Source organism: Mauremys reevesii, linkage group 1 (genome assembly GCF_016161935.1).
Source record: "Mauremys reevesii isolate NIE-2019 linkage group 1, ASM1616193v1, whole genome shotgun sequence".
Classification (NCBI taxonomy): domain Eukaryota; kingdom Metazoa; phylum Chordata; order Testudines; family Geoemydidae; genus Mauremys; species Mauremys reevesii.
The window spans coordinates 158,724,038-158,738,377 of record NC_052623.1 but is presented as its reverse complement, the minus strand read 5'-3'; positions in this window follow the sequence as shown (position 1 = coordinate 158,738,377).

Below are 14,340 nucleotides of genomic sequence, written 5' to 3'. Positions count from 1 at the left end.
AACTGCTTCCATGCGGATGTGAACTAACCTCCTCTCCAAGTAAAATTATTTCATTTGGATGCTGTGAACTGCTTGCATCTTTGTTTGGATTAAAGAGAAGATATTTCAGGAAGGATCCTGCTGTTTTACTTGGTCCTTTTCCTTCTCAGTCTTTTGTTTAAAATACTCAGCTCCTAAGGGTTTTCTTTTTCCTCTTTCTACTATGGGGTATTTGAATATTGTTATGTACTGTGCGCCCAACTGCAAGCATTATAGTGTTAAGGATGGCTGACACACCCACCACATGGTTGGCAATATAAACCACATTGCAGCCATCCCAGCACATCTTTTCACTGCTTAAAGGTTCAATTATTCGTAACATACACTCACTAACTAAAACAGTTAGTTACAGCATTTACACAGAAACAAAATGACCTTTTTCAACTTTATAACGCGACACCAGTTGCTTGGAAAGTAATCCCCTTCCTCACGGTTACCCTCTTGGAGTGTGACATCATCACTTTCATAGTCTATTAAGTGTTAATGCTGTTACTTTTCTTTTATGGCCCTTATTTGTTACATGTGAACCAGTTATAACAAAGGAACGTTCATAATTATACAGCCCAACAATAACACTTAAAGATACTCACGTTTTGGATTTATAATGCTGAAAGACATTATTCTTTGACACCAAGAAACACAATTTTCCACAGTTTTTGTTCGATTTTTTTAACCATCTACCGGCAACGTGTGTTAAAATGACCGTTTGACATGTATCAACTTGCTATATCTCCACTCTACTTGAATTTGCGGATATGCAACCTTGACGTATATTCAAGTTAGGTGTCACTAGCATTGCAGCTCTTGCTGCTGGTGGATATGTTTCATTGTGGCTGAGTTATTGCTTATCAAAATTGCGGAGTGGGTCATCTTGACCCTATGTCGCAAATTGAAGAAAAATTTAGCTAAAATATAATTTATTTTTGCAGTAAATAAAAGATTTAACATATTAATTCTCAGAAATGTAGAGAAATGAATTATAATTCATATTCCATCCATATGCACACGGGAATTGAAATAATGACATCTTCATTATTTTCTTTGTGTTTTTTCATCTTTTTCATTTTTTTTATTTGATTTTTTTCCTCGAATTTTGTGCTCCATTTAACTTGGCACCCTAGGCAACCACCTAGTTCTCCTATATGGATGGGCCTCCTCTGAATCCTATCCTCCAAACCACTTTGCAATCCCTCCCAGCTTGGTATCTTCCACAGACTTTATAAGTGTACTCTCTATGCCATTATCTAAATCATTGATGAAGACATTGAACAGAACTGGACCCAGAACTGATCCCTGTGGGACCCCATTTGATATGCCCTTCAACTTGACTGTGAACCACTGATAACTACTCTCTGGAAACAGTTTTCCAACCAGTTATGCGCCCACCTTATAGTAGCTCCATCTAGGTTGTATTTCCCTAGTTTGTTTATAAGTAGGTCATGCGAGACAGTATCAAAAGCCTTACTAAAGTCAAGATATACCACATCTACCGCTCCCCACTATCTGCATGGCTTATTAACCTGATCAAAGAAAGCTATTAGGTTGGTTTAACACAATTGGTTCTTGACAAATCCATGCTGACTGTTATTTATTACCTTATTATCTTCTAGATGTTTGCAAATTGATTGCTTAATTATTTGCTCCATTATCTTTCTGCGTACTGAAATTAAGCTGACTGGTCTGTAATTCCCTGGGTTGTCTTTATTTCACTTTTTATAGATGGGCACTATATTTGCACTTTTCCAGTCCTCTGGAATCTCTCCCCTCTTCTATGACTTTTCAAAGATAATTGCTAATGGCTCAGAAATCTTCTCAGTCAGCACCTTGAGTATTCTAGGATGTATTTCATCAGCCCTTGGTGACCTGAAGACATCTAACTTGTCTAAGTAATTTTTAACTTGTTCTTTCCCTGTTTTAGCCTCTGAGCCTATCTCATTTTCACTGGCATTCCTTGTTAGATGTCCAATCGCTATTAACCTTTGTGGTGAAAACTGAAACAAAAAAGTCATTTAGCCCTTCTGACATTTCCACATTTTCTGTTGTTTTTTCCCCACTCACTGAGTAACGGACCTCACCTGTCCTTGGTCTTCCTCTTGCCTCTAATGTATTTGTAGAATGTTTTCTTATTACCCTTTATGTCTCTAGCTAGTATAATCTCATTTTCTGCCTTGGCCTTTCTAATTTTGTACCTACATACTTGTGTCATTTGTTTATATTCATCCTTTGGATTTTAACCTAGTTTCCACTTTTTGTAGGACTCTCTCTCTCTCTCATTTTTTTTTTTGAGTTTCAGATCATTGAAGATTTCCTGGTTAAGCCAAGATCCATATGAGAAATTTAGTGTTGCCAATTACTGTGATGTATCACGAGTCTCATGATAATTGATATCATTTTTAAAAAGCCCAGATCTTGAAGTCTTGTGAATACAAGAGAATTGCAGCTTTCATTTCTGAAACGGTATGTTTCTAGCCCTCCTGTATTTTTCCTATATACAATGTATGCTTGACCTTTTTTAAACAATTATATTTGAAAACTTCAAATTAATATTGTCTGGATAGAGGGTGACTTTACTTTAGTGGAGGAAGGCAATTGAATTTCTCTATCCTGATCCTAGTAAATCCTGACAGCAAGTAGCTGCCTTGCTGCACCCTCTCCCAATAGCTGGCCATGTAGTGAACAATGACAAATGAGACCATTCATTAGTTGGATGTTTCTGCTAAACTGATCAGCTGTGAAATAGTTAATGCTGACATTTAAACAATAAGCTATAATTAGGCAGTTGTTCATGTGGCTATGCAAACTCATTGTACCTGGGGGCCAATGCCAGCAGCAGAAATGAAATTTTTTCGGAGGGCTTTGTATCAGAAGCAGGAGGGTATTTGAAGAACAGGTTTCAGGAGGGTGTTCTATCCATAGGAACAACATAGAAGAAGTCATCAAAATGAGAGCAGAAGAAAATGAGGGGAGAGTCAAGGCTATCTTTGGTGGAATGGAGAGCATGTGAAAATGACCAGGGGTGAGAGCCTGACCCTTGCTATGACCCCTTTACGCCAAGTAAAGGCTGGATCACAGTAAAGGGCTCCTAAAAGCCCCAGTTCCAGCTGTGGTATTCCCCTGGTGAAGGCATTGCAGAGGACAGCCTACCTTCCAAGGACCTCCTTCAATGCCTGGCATAGGGGGCATGCTGGGGCAGGACTAGTGTGTAGCGCACAGCACTGTGGAGATTACAGGCAGTGCTATGGGAAATAGGGTAACCCAGGGAGGCTGCCTTAATTTAGACAGGATTATAAATCGTGAGGCGCTAGCTGTCCAGTCTTCTTTTCAATGGCTACTAAAAGACAAATTTCTTCTTCGAGTTCTGGTCCCTATATTTGTTCCACATGTGGTGTGTGTGCACCTGAGTCATAGAATCATAGAATATCAGGGTTGGAAGGGACCTCAGGAGGTCATCTAGTCCAACCCCCCGCTCAAAGCAGGACCAATTCTCAACTAAATCATCCCAGCCAGGGCTTTGTCAAGCCTGACCTTAAAAACCTCTAAGGAAGGAGATTCCACCACCTCCCTAGGTAACCTATTCCAGTGTTTCACCACCCTCCTAGTGAAGAATTTTTTCCTAATATTGAACCTAAACCTCCCCCACTGAACTTGAGACCATTACTCCTGGTTCTGTCATCTGGTACCACTGAGAACAGTCTAGATCCATCCTCTTTGGAACCCCTTTTCAGGTAGTTGAAAGCAGCTACCAAATCCCCCCTCATTCTTCTCTTCTGCAGACTAAACAATCCCAGTTCCCTCAACCTCTCCTCATAAGTCATGTGCTCCAGTCCCCTAATCATTTTTGTTGCCCTCTGCTGGACTCTCTCCAATTTTCCCACATCCTTCTTGTAGTGGAGGGCCCAAAACTGGACACAGTACTCCAGATGAGGCCTCACCGATGTCGAATAGAGGGGAATGATCACATCCCTCAATCTGCTGGCAATGCCCCTACTTATACAGCCCAAAATGCCATTAGCCTTCTTGGCAACAAGGGCACACTGTTGACTCATATCCATCTTCTCGTCCACTGTAACCCCTAGGTCCTTTTCTGCAGAACTGCTGCCTAGCCACTCGGTCCCTAGTCTGTAGCAGTGCATGGGATTCTTCCATCCTAAGTGCAGGACTCTGCACTTGTCCTTGTTGAACCTCATCAGGTTTCTTTTGGCCCAATCCTCTAATTTATCTAGGTCCCTCTGTATCCTATCCCTACCTGGAGTCTGGAAATTTTAACAAGCAGTGTCTGTTGGCCTGCACATGTGCAGAAGTTCTCCTCATGCTCCCAAGTGAGAGTATAAGCAGCAGTGCAGGTCAACTGCCTTTCAGTTCCTTCGTACTGATGCAAGGCCAGAGTCGGAATCAAGTGTCCTCTCTTGCTTCAGCCTTTCGAAAAACCTGCAAATAAGATTGTAAATAGTTATTCTTTAGCTTAGTTCAATTAATTTTTAGTGTAGTTTGTTTCCCCGGACCAGGGACTCCCTCCCCACCATTGGGAACAATGCCCAGACTCCCAGTCTTCAAAAACAGCATCTCCTGCCCTTGATCCTTCTCTTTCAGTGATGAACATCAATGCTGCAGCATTTGTTGCTTGTTTCCATTGAGAACTTGCGACCTTCGCTTTAATGGAGAAGGCTACAAAGCCCCCCTCCGATCTGGGCCAAGAAGGCCCCCCCACACACACACATCAGCCTCACCAAATGAGCAGTGCCCCTCTGAGCACATGCTTAGGAGTAGTGCCCCCCTTTTCTAAACTCCAAGACTCTTCCTCCAGGTCTTCCCATGAAAGTAAGAGACACTCTTATGGGCCCAAGGACAGATCCCAATTGAGGACTGTCCATAAGAAATGTGTTCCTTCTCCAAGCCCATTGATGTCAGGTAAGCCCCTATGCACAAACTCTTAAGAAACCAGCTCCACAAAAAAACCCAGGTTGGAGGGTGAAGTGCATAAGAAGAAGGATCCGCTGGTGCCATCAGTGATTCCGGTACCAGAGCACAAGGACCATTATCCACTGGTTCCATCCACAAGTGCAGCTCCAGACTCTGCAGGATCGATATGTCTGCCCTAAGAATGCACCACAGAGGTGCGCTGTTTCTGTCGCTGCTGACCATTGGAACTCCTCACACGCTGGGGTGCACAGAGACCAGTGCAACACTGGAGGATATCTTCCTTCCCAACTACAGACTCCCCTTTTCTCTGACCCTGCCCTCCTAAGAGCCATTACTACACTGGAAGGTGATACTACTTCAGTGTCCCAGTAACCATCTCACTTACAAGTGTCAGGCAGGATTTCCCTGGTACCAAAGGTGAAAGCACCCAGAGTGTTTACAAAAGCTTTCTCCTCAGTGGCAGATGAGATGTCAGGACCACACAGTCTTTCCATATCTTGATGACTGGCTCCTGGTAGGTCACTCTCAACAGTAGGTGAGATCAGCTATTCAATACCTCATTCAAAGTCTCACAGCCCTGAGAGTTTGTGTGAACAGAGAAAAGTCCATTTTATCCCTCAGGAGGCAATTAGCTTTATCAGGACAGTGATGGGCTCTGTTTCTGCAAGAGCCTTCATCCCCGGAGAAAGGTTTCAAACGATGCACAACCTAATTTCTTTAATTTCTGGCAAACCAAACACTATAGTGTGGATGTACCTATCATTGCTAGGTCATATGGCAATGTATACTTATGTAACACCCTCTGCCAGGCTTCATCTACGTTGCATGCCGGCCTAGCTCATTTCAGTTTATTTGCCCAACAAAGACTGCATCAACTCCAGGATGACTGTCCCCACCAGGATCATCACCTCCTTCATCATCACCCAGACAAGATACAAGTGGGAGTTCCCTTCTCCACTCCCACTGCCACTAATGTAACAGATGTGTCCCTTCTGGGGTGGGGGCCCACCTGAACAGTCATACTGCACAGGACACATGGACCACAAATCAACATCCTGGAGCTGCGGGCAATTCACCTTGCATGCAAGGCCTTCCTCCCATTCATTCACTCCCTCCCCATCCAAGTGATGTCAGACAATATCATCACTGTGGCCTACATAAGAAAATAGGGAGAAGTGAGATCCATCCCACTTTGTCTGGAGACAGTCAGACTTTGGAACTGGTACATCAGGCACATCATCAGCATCCAGACAGCATACCTCCCAGGTATCCACAGCTCCTTAGTAGACAACTTCATCAGGCATTTCTCAGGGGACCACGAGTGGGAAATCTTTGACTCCATTCTGACAGACATGGTCATGTTTGGGGGCATGGAACCTCTTTGTGTCACAAACTAACAAGAAATTCTCCCTATATAGTTCTAGGGGAGTCATAGGCTATGACTCTCAAGGTGACGCTCTCTTACTATCATAGACGAGTAGTTTCAGATGTGCCTTTGCTCCCATCCCCCTGCTTCCCCAGTCCTGAAAAAGATATGTTGCAACAAGGCAAGTGTCATTCTCCTAGCACCATACTGGCCCAGGCAGTTTTGGTTCCCAGAGAATCTGTCAGTGTCAGCCCACCCTCCAATCAAGATCCACCCCTTTCCAGAACTCCTGAGACAGGATAGGGGCAGGGACAAACATCCCAACTTGTCCTTTTTCCAAAATCTCATGCTTCTCCTGAAGAGCAAAGACTTCACTCCCTCGACATCAGGCATGCACTGGCCTTTTACTTGCAAAGAACCAAGTCCATCAGAAAGTCTCCAAGACACTTCATCACAATAGCAGAGAGATCTCCTGGTCAAGCTATATCCTCTGAGGATTTCTCTGTGGGTTTCTGGCTGTATTATCAAATGCTATAGACTAGCTCACATCCCGCCTGCCAGTGGTATAATGGCCCATTCTACAAGAGCACATGCCACTGTAGTAGCATCCCTGCAGGAGGTCCAGATCAGAGGTGACGTGGGGTCATGCATTTTGCACCCAAGATATTGAACAAAATATGCAATGCTCCAGTATTATAGGACCTGGCCTAACCAAAGATCTATGCACTCAAAAAATGTGAAGTAGAGTCCTTAGATAGCAAAGATCACATCCAATCATATCAAGGCCTTGGTGATCTAATTTCTAAAATGTGACCAGATCAGATAAAAAAGCTTGCTTGAAGGAGTGGTCTCCACATTATCTCTGTCGATGACAGACTAAATAATGGAATAAAAATAATTTTACTGCCAAAAATCTTGTTTTTAATCCTCCTGTTGCATATTCATAGCAAGTTATTTGAAGTTTGAAATCACAGTTTGCAAAATTTCATTTGAAGTGAGAAAGTCAAAGCAGACTTAATGCCTCATGTATACTGGGCGGATAGTATTAGCTGACATAAAATAAATAGTACTGGGTGGCCATAGTTACCAATGTTTCATTCTTCTAGAAGAGGTTAGAATGGATGTAAGGAGAGATGGTGCATATGGATATCTGATGACATGTTATTGAACAAATGATGATTTTTTTATCATATTATTAAAAGGATTGAAGTATGACTCAAATGGCAGCTGTCTTCTCTCTAAGCCAAAAAGAGAAGGAAGGTTCAAGTCTCAAATTCGCTCTCATACCATTTTTGTAGCGATGCTTGTGAGACATATGTTGAGTCCATTCCCACGTGGCAGGGTGACGATGAGGCTTTTGTGGCCCCAGCTCTAATTCAGTTCCTGAACTGAAGATGAGCCACAGTATGAATTATCAGATTTGTACTTTGAATAGACTTCACCTATTGGGCATTGATTCCTTAGAGCTGAAACAGACAATGGCTATCAACAGTCAGTCAACAGCCTTGGGGGTGTATTTGCACCTTGTTTCATTCAGATTCCTGTTGTAAAGGTTACAGGGGCTGTGAAGTGAATGGGGTAGGGGGTTGGGGACAAAGAAAAGCTAACTACAAAAAAAAAGTCTGAAAATGTGGACTTAAATAGTGCCTTGTTCCTGGCCGGGCTATTTTCAGTTCAGTTTAATCAACTTACATTGGTTACACAGACAATTACACATACCGGACCAAATTCAGCAAAGCTGTCATCAGGTACAAGGAGCACCAGCATTGCTCCTTGTGCCCAGGGGAGACTCTCCCTTGTGGAGGGAAGGCAGTTTAAACACCATGTTTCTGCCCCTACCATGGGTGAGTTTTCTGCTTACCTGTGGAGAGCTGGCAGCTTTAACTCCCAGTAGGACACCACAGAAGCTCCACTGGTGGCTGAATCCCAAAAGAGCTGCTAAATCACTCTAACTGTCCTGGTCAGGACCTCCTTCTACCAGGTTGGGAAGCTGAGTAGGTTGCCAATTTGGTTGGATGTATTCTTGGAGATAGATAATCTTTAATTAAAGATTAATCTTTAACTCCTGGAGACTCCAGGCCAATCCTGGAGGGTTGGCAATCCTAAAACTGAGGTGGCCATGTATGTTGTGGATGAACAGTTTTGAGGGCCATAGGAAATCATAATGCAACGAGATGCATACTTTGTGGTTATTGAGAAATAAGTAGTAGACTGTCAAAGCACAGGGATTCATCTATGTATAGCTACTGAAAAACAACCACACTGGAGGAAGAGGGAGCTAGAGGGTTCCTGGCAACTGCAGTTCCCAACATGCCCTGAGGGAAGGAGAGGGTGGCGCACAGAAAACTCCATGTAAGCCTGGGACTGAGCATCAGGCTGTTTCTCCCTTTGGATCCCTGGGCTCGGAGTGGGGGGAATATCTGGACCAGGGAGGTACCATGGTTGGGCTCTGGTCAGGGGGACGGGGTGTGGGTATCTGGGCTGGGGGGCCCCCAAGGCTGGGCTCTGGGGAGGAGGAGGTTTGCGTGTATTGGCGGGAGGGTGCACAGATGGGCTCTGGTGGGGAGAGGTTGTGGGTATCTGGCCCCCCAGGCTGGGCTCTTGGGGCATGCGGGGGGGAGGGAGGGGAGCAGAGAAACAGGAACTGGGTTGTCAAAGGGGTTTCTTTAACTCTTGACTCCTGGGGGAATGTTTGTGTGTGTCTGTATTGTTATATACTTACTGATAGGGATTTTGAAATAAACTACCAAAATAATTGAAACGGGTGTGATTATGTAGTGTTATTTTGACAAATAAAATTTGCAAAATATTGCAGAATTTTAAAATATTGTGTGCAGAATTTTTAATGTTTTGGTGCCGAATGCCCCAGGAGTAATATCTGCCACTACATGTGAGAGATAAGTACACTACCTTGTTGTTTCTGCTGAAATGCTCAACAGTGGAAATAGATAATGTTGACATTTAAATGACCATAATTAGGCATCAAAACTAATACTCTGAGATGAATGGGAGCAGTTTACAATCATTGTTAGTGCTATTGTTTTAGCAGACTTGAGCTATCTGCAGACTTGAGCAATCTTCACTGCATTGGTTTATATTCAGTTCACATTTGGAAGGTTAGCTTCATAATCATAAAGTTTTGTATCTACAGTATTACGTAAATGAAAGCTTAGATTCTGGTGCATAAACATGCAGTAACATTTTAAAAATCAGCAATTACATATCTACTTACATGGCTGCATAGTTACATTTTACATGGATGGAGCTGCTAGTGTGATCTTTGTTATAAACCGATGTTTCCCAGCTTTTTGCTGGTGGAGTCCTCTCTTGCAGAGATTGGTAGATGGCACCCATGTCCCCGGTGTCTCTTTAGGCAGTACCCCAGCACAGTTGCTATCACCTTTCTTTCTGTCCACTTTCTCTCTGTACCTCTGTTCTTTTTTCCTTATCTTGTTTTCTTCATCTCTGTTTTTATGCTTCCTATTTTTTATTCTTTTCTTCTCATTTTGTGGCTCCCTTTGCCTGTTTCCCATTCGGGAAAAGGATACTTGGACTGGGGATGTCCATTGGTGGGCCTTTACGGGGCTCAGTCACGTATGTTTTGGCACCTTAGGCCTTGTCTACATGGGGAAACTTACCAATGTTACTATACCTGTATAAATATACCACTATTGCTTTGCTGGTATAATTCCCCATGTTAACATTGTTATTCAGAATAGCAATGGTCTTTTTCAGTTTAGCTTATGTTGAAAAGCATTTCATAATTATTCCTTACAGCATTTCTGTAAAATATGTGAGTATTTTCCCTCACCTTACAGATGGCTAAAGTGAGGCACAGAGAGTTTAAATGACTTACCTCAAGTCACTCAGCAAGAGTGTTTCAGTCAGGAATAAAGCCTAGATCACATGAATTTTTTTTTATAGACAATACTTCTTCCTATGTTTTGTGTCTTATTTAGCACTAACCCACATTTTAAGACACTTTTAGTATATATTATCTTGAATGATCTTCGCATGCTCTCATGTGGTATTTCCCAGAACACTGCAAAGATACTACAGAAATCTTTTTACCTACTTTTATGAACACACAAAATCTAAGCCCACTGTAGCGTACAAGTATGATACAATGAGCCACATTTATCCCTGGTGTAACTCCACTGACTTTAATGGAGTGACACCTGGGACTAGTTTAGCCCACTACATCTAAGTAAAATAATGTAGGTTTCAAAACCAAATTTTCAACACATGTGTTTTCCACAATGGAAACAGTAACACCTTTGATCACTAAATTACAGCACTTGAATGAAATAAAAACACAAACAGTTTGTGTGCAATGAAGATAGTAAGTGGTAAACTACCCACAGATTTGACGGAAGAGTGTTTGTTACAGCTGAGGAAGATGGTCTAGCCCTTCAAAAGTATAATTTAGTAACCTATTAAATTGATCAGAGAAATTAAATAAAGCAAATAGTGAACAACACTGCATAAATTAAAAGCATCAGTGAAGATAAGGTTCAATTAAATGAAACTCCATTCCAAATCTTCCTTCCCTCTTCCTTAGTTTCTCATGGGATAAGATAATATTCAAACATACTCCTATTGTTTTAGTCCTGGATTGGATCCAAATCTCAGGCCTTGTTTTCAAATCCCGTTCAGATATGCATCAAGATATAAAAAAAATCTCCTGTGAACAGCTGTTCTCATGAGATCTCAGCTCAAGATGGTAGAAATCTCACAGAAAAAACAGGCATTATGAGATTTCCACCTTTCAAAACTAGTGAACTTCGGGGCCAAAATGTTCACTCTGGTTTTTCATGTTTTGCTTGAGACTTTATAAATAACGACACTATCTTCAATTTGGCATAATAAAACTGACATGATGCTAACTTGACATAACAAAATTGTAATTGCTCTGATCCAATCTTTAGGCTGTTTTCTCTATCCACTACGTATAGTTATTTGTTTACACATTCATTTCTGTTTGGCTTGAGACATGATATTGTAAATGAAATATTAAATGTATCAGAGCTTTGCAGGAGAATTTTATTCGTACTTTATGTGATCTATTATGAACTGTAAAAGCAAAACAAATCAGTAAATGTATATAATTCCTCAACTTAAACACATAATGGAAAATAAGGTAAATAAAAACATACTTGACAGTAAATATGTCCACTGGGAACACTCCCTTGTGTTTTACTTTATAGCAGCTAAACATTAAGTCAGACCCTTAACTTGATTTTAATGTATTAATGCAATAACAATCAAGCACAAGGCATTTCCTGGGAATTAATGACCGACTGGGAGAGTTGAAGGACCAAAGTGAAGCCAAGGGCTATTAACCTCAGCTAGTCATTAATTCCCCAGAAGATGCCCTGTGCTGAGGTTGTTATTGCTGATTATAATCGTCCTATATATTAAAAAATATAAACCTTTTCCCTGCTGTCCCAGCATTTCAAAAAGCTCCATGGGAAGGAGGCATTTAAGTGACACCACTGCTGCACTAGGCTTTTCTAAGAAATTAAAAGTGATCAGCAAAATTAAAAAGAACCAAACACAAACTACTTTAGTAGTAGGATCTGAGTTCCCTGAATAAACACTGTGTCATTTGAGAACTTCAGTTCAATAATTTACACATCCTGGGGCAACATACATCTACTGCTGATATCATACTATTGCCCCTTTATCAAGCATTAGCGTATATATCAAGGTCCTTCCAGGTTAATTTCCCTCTTAGAACAGATATCAGTGACATAGAATCAGGTATCTTTGGTGGATTTTTCCCACAAAGAGTTTATTTATTTGGTACTCACCAAGAAATCCCTATGGATAACTACCCAAATATTAAATAAACTCTGATCAGAAGGACAGTAATTGTTGGCTGATAGATTCATGGGGCCAGATTGTCTGCTGGCCCATGGATTTTAAACCAGAAACAACCATTATGATCCTCTTATCTGGGTTTAGGTCATAGGTACCCTATACATGTACTCCTGTGTCTATATCTTAACAAACCCACCATCATATGTTTACTACTGGTTTGTTTTAAAGGTCATCCTCTCATTTTGGATGGTTGATTAATTATGTTTATTACACAAACTAGGGGTCGGCAACTGAAGCAGTTGGGAAGCAGTGGCTAGCACGTCCCTCGGCCCACACTGCTTCGCGCAGCTCCCATTGGCCAGGAATGGCGAACTGTGGCCAGTAGGAGCTGCGGGGCTCTGTGCCTGCAGACGCTCCAGATAAACAACCAGCCTGACCCGCCAGTGGCTTTACCCTGACGGGCAGGGTGCCAAAGGTTGCAATCCCTGAGCTAGTCCCATGTAACGTGGCAAACCAGTTTTCAGTAATTGTTCCATTCATCTTATAATTGGCAATAAAATTGTCTTATAATTCCACTTCTTACTGCAGCTTGTTTAAAAATCACTCATTGCTAATAAATGAAAACTCAGCATGTGGAAATATATGAAAAGGATGTTGAACCATGTATTGGGGTATTTAGTGGCCTTGATATTTTTGTGCATCTGTGAAGTAATTGTAACATATGAATCCGTGATTAATTGGAGACAGTAAAGTATTTTCAACCCAACAGTTTACCTCCCTATAAAATTACTATAATCTAGTGAAGAATATCCTCTGGATTAATATATTTAAAATATAACCCTCCAGCATTGATCAAAAAAGCCACCATTTATGAAGGAACTACACAATTTAGAGCTCTGTTAATGCAGAACCTGACCGCCAGTGATTTATCATTAGTTAACTAAAATGCTCTTTTCCATGATCCATGCGTATATCATCTTTGAGTCAAGGAAGGAAATGAAACAGAACCCTTGTTGCACATGATACATAACAGAGCAGGAAAAAAAATCAGTTCCTGACTGGGAATTGTAAAGGACAAAACTAGATAAAAGCCTAAACCAAAACCGCAAATTCAAGCATCAGCAGACTTTGGGAGAATTTTGATCAAATCATGATCTGATCCTCATGGCTGATGCCTTCTGATCTTAAAAGGCCAAACATCTCCAGACATAACTGATAGGGAAAAAATGCTATTTGCAAATATATTAAAAGAGTATGACAAACAACAGAGAATGAAAACAACATACAACTATGAAAATGTTCTTCACTGCCTATTTGACGTGTCTATTAACCCAAAATGAGTTTCATGAAAGCGATGTATTTTATAATTTGAGCTGCCATGCTCAACTATTATAGTTCAACAGTCTATTAGATCATCTTGACTTAGTGCTTTATATTGTGATGGAGCAAGGCTGGATGGCTACAGGAAAGTACTCAGGAACAGGTATGTTAGCCCCAGGCTAAGCAAATCTCTAGTACCATGGGAACCAAAATGGCAGTTGCTCCAGGGTAATTAAGGCACCTGGGGCCAATTAAGAACTTTCTAGAAGGCACCGGAGAGAGCTACATTGATTGGAGCACCTGCAGCCAATCAGGGCAGGCTAATCAGGGCACCTGGTATAAAAAGGGGGAGCTCACTCCAGTCAAGGAGGAGGAGCCAGAGGAAGGAAGGGTGTATGAGGAGCTGGGAGCCAGAGACACAAGGAACTAAGAACTGAGAGGGGGTACTACTGGAGGATTGAGGAAACACCATACAATCAAGCAGTATCAGACACCAGGAGGATCCTATGGTGAGGATAAGAAAGGTGTTTGAAGGAGGCTATGGGGAAGTAGCCCAGGGAGCTGTAGCGGTCAAGCAGCAGTTACAAGTAGCACTATAGAGACTGCTGCAATTCACAGGGCCCTGGGCTGGAACCCGGAGTAGAGGGCGGGCCTGGGTTCCCCCCAAGCCTCTCTACTCCTAATCAGACATAGGAGGAGGTGATCCAGACTGCGGGTTTCATCCAAGGGGAAGACCACTGAGGGGAGGAAATCTGCCAATAAGCGCAGGACCTACTAGAGGAGAGGAGGAACTTTGCCACAATATTCTTTCCTACCACACAGTCTCATCAAGTTTACATCACTTTGAAAATGTCTATGGAAAAGGCAACGAG